Here is a 12,844-nt window from a genome sequence, read left to right as displayed (position 1 = left end):
AAAATGTACCAGTTTTTTGAGTTTTATAACACTTTTCGATAAAATTACTAGAATTACAGTTCTGGGTCCTTTTTTATTCAATTTTGTATATCAGTAACTATATAAAACCATCAAGTTTACTCTTTACGTTTAAAGAATATCATTAAGGCTTTATTTTTACTTTTTGAACAAAAATTAAGAAGACGTAAGTTGTAACTCGAAAAAGAAGCGTTTCTTGATCCATATTTATACGAACTGTTTGCTTTATTTTCACTTGTAGAACATATCCTGAAAGTTTATCAATTTCTTCGAGAAAGCCTACATATTTCAGGAGTAAAAAAAAGAAGAATTAATTAAAAACATTAATTTTTTCACGCACAATAATAATAAAAAAGTATAAACAATATTACAAAGATAATTACAAATTCGACATAACACTAACGAATCAAACCAGAAACATTAAAAATGCGTATTTAGACAACAATGAGCACGCACGTGTGCGTACAAAATAAAGAATTATGCACGTTACGCTGGTTTTATTAGTTAGTAAGTCAAAAATGTATGAATAACTCCATTACAACAGTAAGATCGAGTGCATTCTTGTTTTATTCAATTATCACTTTCTTGTGCGCAATTTCACGTGTTTTGTGAAATTTTTTATATATAAAAATAAAAAAAACGAAAAAGTTACCATTTTGACACTTTCAGGCACGTATAAAAGAGCAAAACAAAAAAAATGTGTAATATGCTAAATATGTTCTCGTCCAATATTGGGGTTTTCAGACTGCATGTCAGTATAGGACAGCCTTCAAGCAATACCTATTGTAATTATTATTTAGGAAATAATTGTAAAATAAAACGTTTTGTTTTAATAATCTGAGTAAGAAATTTTAGTCTTGTACAGGAGAGTACACTTCATTTAGATTCATACATATCATCCTGTGAGATAATACCGTAAGGTGGTTCCGGAGGCTAAAACATAAAAAGAAGAAGAGTAAAAAAAAATGTGCCCACTTTAAAAAATTACTTAGCATATGCATGATATTTATAGAATACAAAATGATGTAATATTTCGTCCCAGTCATAAGGCTAGTAGTTTTTTTAACTCTAGGTAGTAAGTAATCTTTTATAAAATAATGGGAAAATGGTATGTCGGTATATTAACGCTATAAAGACAAAATGCAATACTAGTTGTAGTCTATGTGACTGCGTATCGTTACAATTCACCTCTTTACCCCAGAAATAAAGAATTGCTATCTAAAAAGTAGAATTTTTTAACAAGATATAAAAAAAATATATTTTTAATTCATAAAATAATTAAAATAACCATTTCAGACAGAAATAGTTTTAAATGATGAAATTGATGATTTAATGGCACTAGACAACGCCCAATCTGAGCAAAGACAAAAAAAAAGTTATTAGATAGTAAATAGAACACACACTTCGAATTTCTTTTGAGCGTTACGCAGTGATATATTTGAATTAGGCTAAAAGATAATCTAAACTGTACTTTTCTGTCGCTTTTGATCTCAGTTTTTCAAAGACAAATTTTACAGATAAAGTGAAATTGTACAGCTTAACAATAATAACTGGGATATAGAAAGAGACGATTCTCTTAGTCAATATGAAATAAGTTAAGCTTCACGTCATTATAATGTTATATATAGTACTGATACTTAGTAGTAAACAGTAGTAATATCTGTAAAATTTTCAATTTTTTTTTCAAATCGATACTTTCTTAAAACGATCTTTTTCAATATTTTTTTAAACTCTAAACAGTATGTTTTTATTTTGCTTTTTTCACAGAACCAAACTCTGTAAAATAATTTTAAAATTAGAGTTTTTAAATGTTGTCTAAACAGTTTTATATATTTTTTTTCAAATACAATCAATTTATAACTATTCTAAATATTGTAATGAAGGAAAATCTATTTATAAACCGGTTACTGTTATCCTGATTCAGCTAAAAAATAAATGATGTTCCTGTATCTTGTTTCAACAACCGATTATAAACTTTAATGTACAGGAAAAGATACGAGGGACGGCCTTTTTAAGTTTTTACTAAAAAAAAAACCAAGACAGAAACAAAAATTAGGATCAAATCGTTTTGTTGTTTTTCAAAATATTCGTCTTTAAGATTTATATACTTTTGCAAGTGTTCGAACCGATTCTTAGTACATTTATTCTCACTCTGAAGTTGGTATCTCAAAAATATGGTTTTGGAAGGATTCAACAGCTTCTTGAGATGATGAAAATCGTTGTCCACGCATTTTTTGTTTGACATTTGGGAAGAAAAAGAAATTGTTAAGCCATAAATCAGGTGAATACGGGCAATGAGACATTAATTCAATGTTTTTCTCCGTCAAATAATTAATTGTTTGACGTGCTGTGTAAGAGCTGGTATTGTCATGATGAATTATGCGACGATTTTGGTTATTTTTTTTTTTATGTGATTGATGACTTCTGACAAACAAATTGTTGTATACCATTCAGCATTAACTATTCTTCAATCTTCTAAAGCAATGGTTGCTACATGTCCATGTTAATGGAAGAAACAAGCGATCGTTTTCTTGGAAGTGCTTTGCTAACGAACTACTTTTGTTGGATCGGTTTATCTTTGAACACCCAAACAGTTGATTGTTGCTTAGTTTTCGATTGGTACGAATATATCCAAGTTTCGTCTCCTGTTACGATACTGTATACGGATTTTGGATTACCTCAGTCGAATTTTTTGAGCATTTCCTTACATCAATTAATACAAGCCTATTTTTGAGTTCCGTCAAATTATGCGGAAACCATCGGGAAAAGATCTTTTTCACAGTTCATGCAAAATCGAATGTACTGTAGTCTTCGATATGCCCAAGGATGCCTCTATCTCACGCTAAGTCACATGCCGATTCTCTTCAATCGTGTTTAGCACAGCATCGATGTTTTTTGGAACAACAACCGATTTTGGTCAACCTTCACGAAATTCATCGCTGACGGAAACACGACCACGATGAAATTTTGCAAACCGATTGTAAATGGCGATTCAAACCAATTGTTTTCTGATGGCGATTAATCACCAAAAATTGAACAAAGCGATTCGAGGCGTTGTTATCGAGTCAGGCCCATACCAAAACCGAAAAAAATTTAAACTCTTATTGTTAACAAACTACTCGGTCGATTTCTGAGCTGCCACTGTTGTACCATAAAAAAATCAAATTTTACAACATTAGTAATGTCATATCACAATAGTGCCATCTAGTGGTAGTTTGTAAAAACTTAAAATTTGATCCCCGTATTTATAAACAAAAAAAGGTTTACGTTAAATACTAAAAATTCCAATATTACAGATTATAGCAAAACTAATATCTCATCAAAACTTAAGAAACAATGTTACAACGTAAATACCAACTAAATATCTTGCCGCTTTAAGGGGAAACTGTTAATGGCATCCGAGCTACGTGTAGATGTAGGATGGAATGATGAAGGACACTAGGTAATGTGGTATAAATTCAAATGGAATGTATAACATCTTGCATGCGGCATTAATACAGATGCCTCTCCGATCTCTTAGATCTCTGTAATATTATATACGGGACAACACAGCGTAATAATTGAAGCTATCCTACAGGGATAGAGATGGGGGAGTGTCAAAGGAGCCACACATTAATTCAATATGAGTTCATAAACGTATTAGTTACCGTAGTTAAAAAAGTATTGCCTAATCAATCCTATTTGTTGTAGTAGGTTTCATAAAAATATTTTTTAAGGCAGAAACGAAGTTACGTAAACTTATTAGTTAAATAATAAACAATATAAAAAAAATATATTAAAAAAGTGTGGCTCTAAATACTACGTATAATGAAGATTAAATCCGGATTTAAAACCATGTACCTCATTTCTTGAAAATGAATAAAAAACTATACTAGGTCCAGCCAACGTACGAGCTTATGACGTCACGAGTAGACTGCGTATTACTACTCGGCCTGAAAAAATCAACTCCGTCTATCAAATCGAAGTATTACTTATTATAATATTGTACGCGGTAATAACTTTGATATTTAGATTTACTAATTATAAACAATAGCTTACTTAAATTTTCTTCAAGCATCTAATTCAAACTTTTACAAAGTTCACCATCCTCGCTAAACGAATAACTATCACTGTCACTTTCATTATCAGAGTCTACACGTATAATATAACGTTCTGTCATTTCATCTACCAGTATTTCCAGTTTTTCATACTCTCAATATTTTTTATTTTTTCAAAATACGGTTTCCAATCATCTTCATTCATGAAATTAATTTTTTCCGTAGTTAATTTTTCAACATTTGTGAAAGAAAATGCTGTGTTATGACTCGCCACATGTCTTTTTACAGCTGACCATACTATCATATTCGGATTGAAATCAGGATGGTACGGTGGGAGTCTAAGAACACGATGAACATGTTTTTTCAAAACTTCATCCAAGTGAAATTTTTGTACATTAGTTTTATGTAACTTTATCAATTCATATAACTGTGGTTTCAGCATTTTTTAACTATACGGAATATGGGTTTTCTCCAGCCAATCGGTCATATCTTTTCTTTTGGAGTTAGAATTTGGCGCTTTATCAATACCTGTATTGTGGTATAGGGCGTTACCAACAACTACTACTCACATTGGTGCAAGATTTGGAATCAATTTTTCATCCCCCATTCATAAAATTGTATTCATGTAGTCATGGTAGTCGCAACTTTACGAACTGGCTTTCTAAGTTAGTAATGCGTTCAGAATAAAACCGATTTCTCCTCCAGCATGAATTACTATTAAACGGTAACCTTTATAATCGATACATGAAGTCCCTCAACAATACTATCAGACCACGACTTTGTCGAACAATGCGAATTTAAAACGTATGTTTCATCCAAATAAACAATTGTAACATTCCTTTGTCTGTACTTAGCCATTGCCTGCAAATATTCAATTCTCCTTCACCTGATATCGAATTTCTCAATTAAAAGTTTTCTGTTATTTTCAGTTTTACGCCATTTGAAACCTAACTCTTTCAAAATAATAGCTAGAGTTGATTCACTACCTTTAAAAACAATAGATGGATGAAGTCTTGCCTTATTTTTTTAAAGTAGGTAATTCATTCTTCTTTGATGAAATTCATTAACTGTTCTTTTAATTACATATAAATCAAAACTGTCCAGTCCACTGACAGGTTTTGAACGTCGCTTATACTTTTTCAGCGTGCTGAAAGAACACGATTTGGATGTTGATTGAAGAATCATGTCTTTTTTTTTCTGTTCTTGAGTTTCTGAACCTGGGTTCTTGAATATCCCACAAGCAGCAGCAGTTCTTTCTTCGCATTTTTGAATGCCAATTATATATGTTTGTCGTCAGTTAATTTACCTACTTTTACAGCTTCTTTTTTTATAAAATCATAAACATTATTGATAATTTCACGTGCTTGATTCCTAAGTTTTTTTTCTTAACTACGGATTTAAATTCTACCATAACAAACGAACACAAATAAAACAAAAAATAATATATTACAAAACATTTGCGAAAAACAATTAGTTATAAAATGATATGACTGCACAAAAACACTATCCGTATCTATACCTTCACTGAACACGATATAAATTAAAGTTTATTTCTTTATACACACACATTGTGCACTACGAATGATGGATCTAAATATAATCGTGATGAAAGCCATAATTTCTAACTGTATGTATAAATTTTTATTAGCCTGCACTTAAATACCGATCAAAGCATTACTCATTGATTAAGAAACTGTTATTGTTTACATGATTGAGTCATTTAGCAATTTTAAACATGTAATCAACCCAAGTGGAAAGAATTGAACACACAACATAAACGAATTGGTTGGGCGCCCGTATTATTTGTAAGTCGAAAAATGAAATAAATATAATAATTACGCGCATAAATAATGTTTTGGAAAACAATAATATAATGAGATATCAGCAAATGACGTCACTCTTGAAAAAAAATGCACATGCAATTTTTTAAAACATTTTTTCGAAAATATTTAGCGTACAAACAGAAACCCCTTCAAGTTCAGACGTTTGTGGGTTACAGAAATTGCTCAGAAACAAAGTTTATTTGTTTCCCGAGATACTACTTAATGAGAAATATTATAATATTTTAATAAGTCGTTATAAAATTAAAAGAAAAGGTTTTAATAATAGGAAGACGGTCTAATGTACAGAGAAATCGTAAACCTTTAGCGTATCGTTGAAAAGCTACAAAGTAGAATGGGATTGTGTTTAAAAAAAATTATTAAGTTCTACTTTATTCAACAGGCATTTTAAACATCAAGTTTACTGCGGAATTAACAGAGACGAAACAGGCTTCGAACAGTTTTGGAGGTAACCGGGCTTTTGTCGAATACAAAGAATACTACGGCTCCGTATCCTCGTATCCTCAACATGCAGTTCGTGAAGGCAATAGAAATCGGAAATAGAATGAAAGGATCTTGTAAAAGTGTTAATAATGAACAAGTACATTTATATATATGCAAAAACCTTCGTTGAGAGACAAACAAACCCAACTAGAAGTCATTTCAAGGCCTCATACTATCAATATCGTTTAAAACATTTTGAAAAACTGGATAATTCTTTTCTCAAGAAGGCAACATCATATTAATGATCAATCATTTGGACGCTAGAGTAAAAATATGAGTTATATAATAATTTAAGTGCATCTAGAAACTTAAACATAAGAGCTGGCGAAGATAAAGGTTAGGAATCCTAAAAATATCGAAAAAATAAAATATATCTCTATTCCCTGCACTTTCTGGCTGGTAATATTATTTAACTAAATTTGCGAAGCGTTTCTTCATTAATTTACAGCTCGAACTAAAAGACGGTTTTTCGTCCAACGAGTAACTTTCATAGGTAGAAATTTTAAACTAAAATTTAAGTCCTGTTAATAACGTTACGTTAAAAAAGTAACAGATCTGTTACGTTAAAAACAACGGATCAGCTAGGCAGGTGCATTAAAAGTTTCAGCGGACAGAGCCGTAACAGATTTCATTATAATACAATCCTATAAATTTATTACTAAAATATGATAAAGAAACATTTCATACGTGAAAATGATACACAAAGTAATATTTAAGATAAAGTTTAATAGATAAATACATTTCAGTAACCTAGACAGAAAGCGGATATGAAAGAGAGCGCTATTGATTGATTTTTTTTGTGAACAAAGTCTTTCATAAAAAGCGAATCGACATTTCTGTTTGATGCAATTTTTACTTTTTGTTACTACGACAGAATGTTGCTATATCCGTCACACATTATCTAATCTTCTTTCTTTTGTCCCTTTTACCATCCCAAACCAATATCTATCGGCCATGTCAAAACTCGATCTACAAAATTATCGAGCTCTACTATACATATAAATATAACAACGTACTTCCAACTGAATTTCAAACTAAACTTCTATTACAAAAGCTTTTTAGCACTACTTAAAAAAAAAAAAAGTTCATTCTTCAATTTTTACCAGACTGCAGAAGAAAAGTAATGTGTTTTATGATACTTTTGTGACTCGTTCCAAAATAAATCCAGAACGGCTGTACCAAATTTCATTAATTCGGTATTTAACGACTTGTTTAAATCATATGAGTGTCTGAGTGCATGGGAAATTTGAACAAAATAAAATGAGAATTAACAGAAAAACAATATTTCTTGCTGAACAGAAATATGAAAAAGATATAGTAAGGATTATGGAACACTGTTATGCATGAGAAATAGTACATAAAAGCTAAAAAATGAACATTTATTGTAAATAATCAAGGAAACATGAACATAAATTTGAAAAAATAATATATATATAAATATATGAATAAATTAAATATTTATAAAAATATAATCGAAATGAGTAATTAAAATCAAATATTCAAAAATCAGTAAAATACAAGTTCAAAACTCGTTTTGAAGAAAAAAGTAGACAATGAATGGATAAATTCCCCGAACGCAAAGGCAATAATCAAAATTTTTAATATTAGTATGTTAGCATCGCAATTTCGAAAAATATGATTTTGAGGTTCAGATTCCCAAATCTGAACCTCAAAATCATATTTTTCAGCCTCAAAATCATTAAAATTGATTTTAAACACATTAAAAAAAACAAAATTCGATTTTTTTTTAATTTGTAAGTTCTCCCATCGGAGGTATATTATTATTATTATTTTAGTGACTTATTGTTTAACAGAATACTTTTTTAGAAATAAAAATTTGAAATTGTGAAGTTTTTTTTCATGTTAGGGGCTGTCATACTCAAAAAGAAGCATTCAGGTAAAATTAATTTTTAAGAAAATTATCTCTGCGTGCTGATAATAAATTTAAAAAAAAATTTTTAAAACTGTTTAAAAAATACAAAGACAACCGAAATTTTAAATAGATAAAGTTGTAATTTTCTAGGGTGGGAATGACAATTTTTTGGTAATTTTTTTTTCAAAAAATACTAGGGAAAGGGGGTATAAAAAAAATTAAGATTTTTACATTTTAAATGCAATGGGTAACTTGCAAGATGGATTTAGAAAATAAATTAAAAAATATCTTTTGTTACCACAGACCATTGAAGTGGGATGGGTTGTTTAGTGGACCAAAAATCTTTTGTAGTGATTTGAAGACCTATCGATTTAGCGAATATTGGTGCAAAAAACTCCCTTTAACTCTTTTTATGAAGCAAGATATAGGTTAAAAAAAAAGTAAATCTTTACTGTCCCAGCAAAGATTTTAAATTTTGTTTCAACCTAAGCACCCCACCCCTTTTTCCAAAAATTTAATACAACCTTTATTCTCGAAGGCAGTACCTGACTACAAAGTTTGAAGAAAATCGGTCGATGTGGTTTAGAGTTATAAGACTAAATACAATTCAACATACATACGTAGGTACAAACATCCCTCTGAAAAAATAGATATTTTGGATTTGCTTCGGAGGAATGAAATAAAATTATTTTCGCTGATTATTTACAATTTATTTAAATCTATTTTTTTAAAGCTTTTTCTTAAAAGTCCCCTTAAGGAAAAAAAATTTAAACAAGACAATTTTTTTTTGACTGATCTATAAAATTTCCTGTTATAGCTAAAGCTGCATATATATCGCTGTAGGCGCAAAAGTAAAATAAACACGTAAGAAAAAAGATCAAGTAAATGAAGTTAATAAATCACAATACAAACACATTATTTTAAGTAATTATAACTCGCCGAGCTAGGTAATTAATGCTAATTACTAGGTCGAGTATTAGATAAAACTCTCAGCATGTGCAGAATTTTTAGAGATTTTTCAATCAGTTCCTTTAAATGTGTTACCCACGTCAGTCGTTGGTCAAACGATAACCCTAAAAATGTAACTCGCATGCACGGTTCAACTGATTTACCTTTTTTCTTTACACTTAACTACTACAAACCGTATTATTGATAATTTAGCATTATTTGTTTTATCTCTCGTTTCATTATCTCCAGACACATTTTCGGCTGAGAAGGTCGGTCGTATTTTTTTAAGCTCCCGGTTTTGTTGTTTTGGACCAACAACCACCGTATGATCTTTGAGTGGGACTGACAAACGGTTCCCTCGAGTACCGGCGATACAACAAACCCCTCCAGCAGTGCGCGCGCGTACTGTAGTTAGGGCTTTGTACAAGTTGGTTCACTCTGGTGCCCAGAGGATATCGTGAGAGATTCATTACAGAGGGCCATCCACCCATCGGCCCGATAGTTTCCACTTTGGGTTACGGTTGCGTTTCAAACACCAACGAGTGTAAGAGGTAATATAAGAGTTGTCTTGCTATGTAAGGGTATAAGATACAATTCTTTTCTTTCTGATATTTATTTGGTTCGTTTTTTGTTTTTTCTTGTGATTCATTATTTATCTTTATTATATACTTGAGTGTACTGTTCAAGATATGTATACATATGCACACATGTGTATGCTTTTATAATTATCGAGAGGTTTCAATGGAGATCTCTTTGCATGTTATCTGTTTATTGTAATCAAACTTACTTAAGGTTCCGGTTAATTGGGACCGATTGTAAATACAAATAATTATACTGGCAAAAAACTGCATAAATGAAAGTAAATTTTACGGGATTGGGAATAAAAAATATCCTTTTTTAAGATTAAAAATAAACATTGTCGGATTATCACCACAACCATTTGGCAATATAAAATCAGAAATAAATAAAGAAAGGAAAAAGACAGAAAATAATAAAAAAGGAAAAAACTAGCAGAGATAAAGAGGAGAAGATTTGTTATTTTCAAATTACGTCAAATTTAAGAAATGATGCCATTAAAATTGTCTTCAGTATCATAATCTAATTAATCAAAATGTAATATTTTGGAATATTTATATCGAAATTATCTCGAGCACAGAAACGAAATATCAGAATTTTTTTTCAAAAGTATATTGATATCCAGGCTACAAAATATTAATAGAGCACAAAATAGAGCTACTCGAAAGCATTTATACAGAGGTCATTAATTATTTGCTGCACCGTGAAAAAATGGAGAGAGATTGTGATATTTGTATTACAATTTAAAATGAAAAATAGATAAAATAAATAGTTGGGTAGGAAATATACTAAATTAAATTATAACGTGATTTAAGGAATAAAATCAACCAGACAGGTGGAGTTTTAATATCTCATTGTAACTAATAGGATATCTAACGCATACTGGATCTAGTTTGAAATAGAGCACCAATGAAGAGGCAGTTCTACAGATGGGAATATTCTGGAGAAGAGACAAGAAAAGGGTAAGAATTGGTAGGAGTGGAGGGTAGGAAAGCTTTTCCAATAACTTTAGAAGACTCAATTATTGTCTCTTTTACTCTTTTATTTTTTTCCAGGGGGAAAAGCGATTCTCAGACAGTGTGAGTAATCTAGTGGTGCAGCCAATAAGAAGAGATCCACGTAATGTATTCATGAGCTTTGGGCGGCCAGGCAGTGCGAGTGTGAGTGTAGATTGCGGCCCTTCCACTCAGACAAACAGCTTCTTCTCTATATATCCGCCACATCTTCAATAAAAATCCAGGCGCAGCACTGTCTTCATCTGTAAACAAAGAAAATTGAACTGTTTTTCCTTTCGTTATAACCATGTATCAAGAAAGAATGCCTTTCAAGCGTTAAATGATTAGTATAAAATAGAATAATAAAATCCTAAAGCCTAAACATTTATTTATAAAAGATAAGTACTTTATAAAATTCACTTATTACGGTTGTTAAAACTTTAATTTTCAGGTTCATGAATAACAGATTACATACTAGAAAATTCTTAGAATAAGTAAACCGTACTGTATAAATAAGTAAACCACAGTATGGAAAAATATCCTTCTTCCATAGTAGGGAATATGTAGTATACAAATTACTCAGAAATGTAAAATAAAGCAGTCATAATTTAAAGCCTGATTTATCAAATCTAGTTATATATCTAATATAATTATATATTAAGGTAGCTAATTTACATATCTTATAATTAAAATAGAAGTGACATTCGCATATCAGTTGCGCTAAGTGTGACTTTTGCCAAATTACGCAAACAATTAAATATATTTTTGTTACACTTTGTATTTCCGCAATAATTTGCAGATCAATACATGTGCAACGAAGTATATGTTTTTCTCTATACATATGCAATCCAAAAATTTAATTTTGATGTTAATAAAGTTTTAACTAAAAAAATATGATTTATAGTTTTTCTTGACTTTAAAAATGAAGATTGTTTTAATACAGAATTTGATCATCAGCTAATTTTTTTTCTTTACTAGAAAACCAAATTTATAAAGTAAATTTGGTTGTTTCATGGAATTGGTTACAAATAACAAAAACAAAAATTTACAGGGCTTTTATAAAATTACATTTTTTAATGTGAGTTAAGACGGAAAATTCAATTTAGTTATCTGTAGTTGTAACTAATGAAATTATAGGAGAAACATTTTATCATAATATATATTTTTTTTTTAATTAAAAAAAAAAAATTATTGTTACATAGCCAATAATCTTTTTCAGAAAATTTTAGTATTCCAGGTAATAGCTGACAATAAATAAATCAGAGGACTGAGCGGATTAACGGTTACGAGGAAATCGTCAAACGGTGTATATTTATAATGTACAGAAAATTTAAATTCATACATAACGGGCTGGGCGACGAATTGGTTCGGACGTAATTTTTTATACGTATGAATAATATACTGACTGAAGCGCACAACAAGTGCACAGTCACATAGCAAATAAAACATAATTTGGCAACAAATTATGTTTTATTATTATTAATACACATTGTTGTATTAAAAATTAAGTATTAAATTAATACATTGTGTTAAATTAAAGGATTTTTACTACGATAATCTAGGCGTTCAGCCCATGTAGAACTCGTGTGGATTACCGTAGTAAAAATTGGTTAGTCAATCCAGACGAAAGGCATTCGTTATAAGGGTTTACGTTGAGGAATTAATTAGAAAAATAAGTTATTTGGTATTATTCAATCTAGCAACAATACCAATCTGAACAACAATACCAGCAAGGATTTTTAAATAAAATTTATTAATTTTTTTTTCGTTTAGTATTTAATTAATACATTGCATTAAATTAATTATTCACATTGTTGTATTATTATTAATTATTTTTGTTATACTTCGTAGCACATTATTGATCTGTAAATTATTGCGGAAATACAAAGTATAACAAAAATTATATGATTGTTCCACCGTTTGCGTAATTTGGCAATTTGCTATGACAAGATAATTTGGCAATTTGGTAGTCCCATAGCAACGTATGAATTGACCGTTATATCATGTAAATCTTTCTTCCAAAAATATCTGTCATTTGAAAGAACGTATTGTTATAAAGATAATAAAAAGTAC

General features: G+C 30.0%; 1 protein-coding gene across 2 annotated transcripts in view; it reads right to left on the bottom strand.

Annotated features, from left to right (window-relative positions):
- Positions 1-10,797: 10,797 nt before the first annotated feature.
- LOC142319429 (tRNA (cytidine(32)/guanosine(34)-2'-O)-methyltransferase-like) overlaps positions 10,798-12,844 on the bottom strand; it is a 157,164-nt gene continuing 155,117 nt past the window's right edge. For both annotated transcript variants that reach the window (XM_075356702.1, XM_075356703.1), the window contains one exon: positions 10,798-11,034. The gene's annotated coding sequence lies outside the window, so the exon portion shown is untranslated. The remainder of the gene's footprint in view (positions 11,035-12,844) is intronic.

This window comes from Lycorma delicatula, chromosome 2, assembly GCF_047948215.1.
Source record: "Lycorma delicatula isolate Av1 chromosome 2, ASM4794821v1, whole genome shotgun sequence".
Lineage (NCBI taxonomy): Eukaryota > Metazoa > Arthropoda > Insecta > Hemiptera > Fulgoridae > Lycorma > Lycorma delicatula.
Note: the sequence above shows the minus strand (reverse complement) of the source record. Positions and strands in the feature narration are given on the sequence as shown.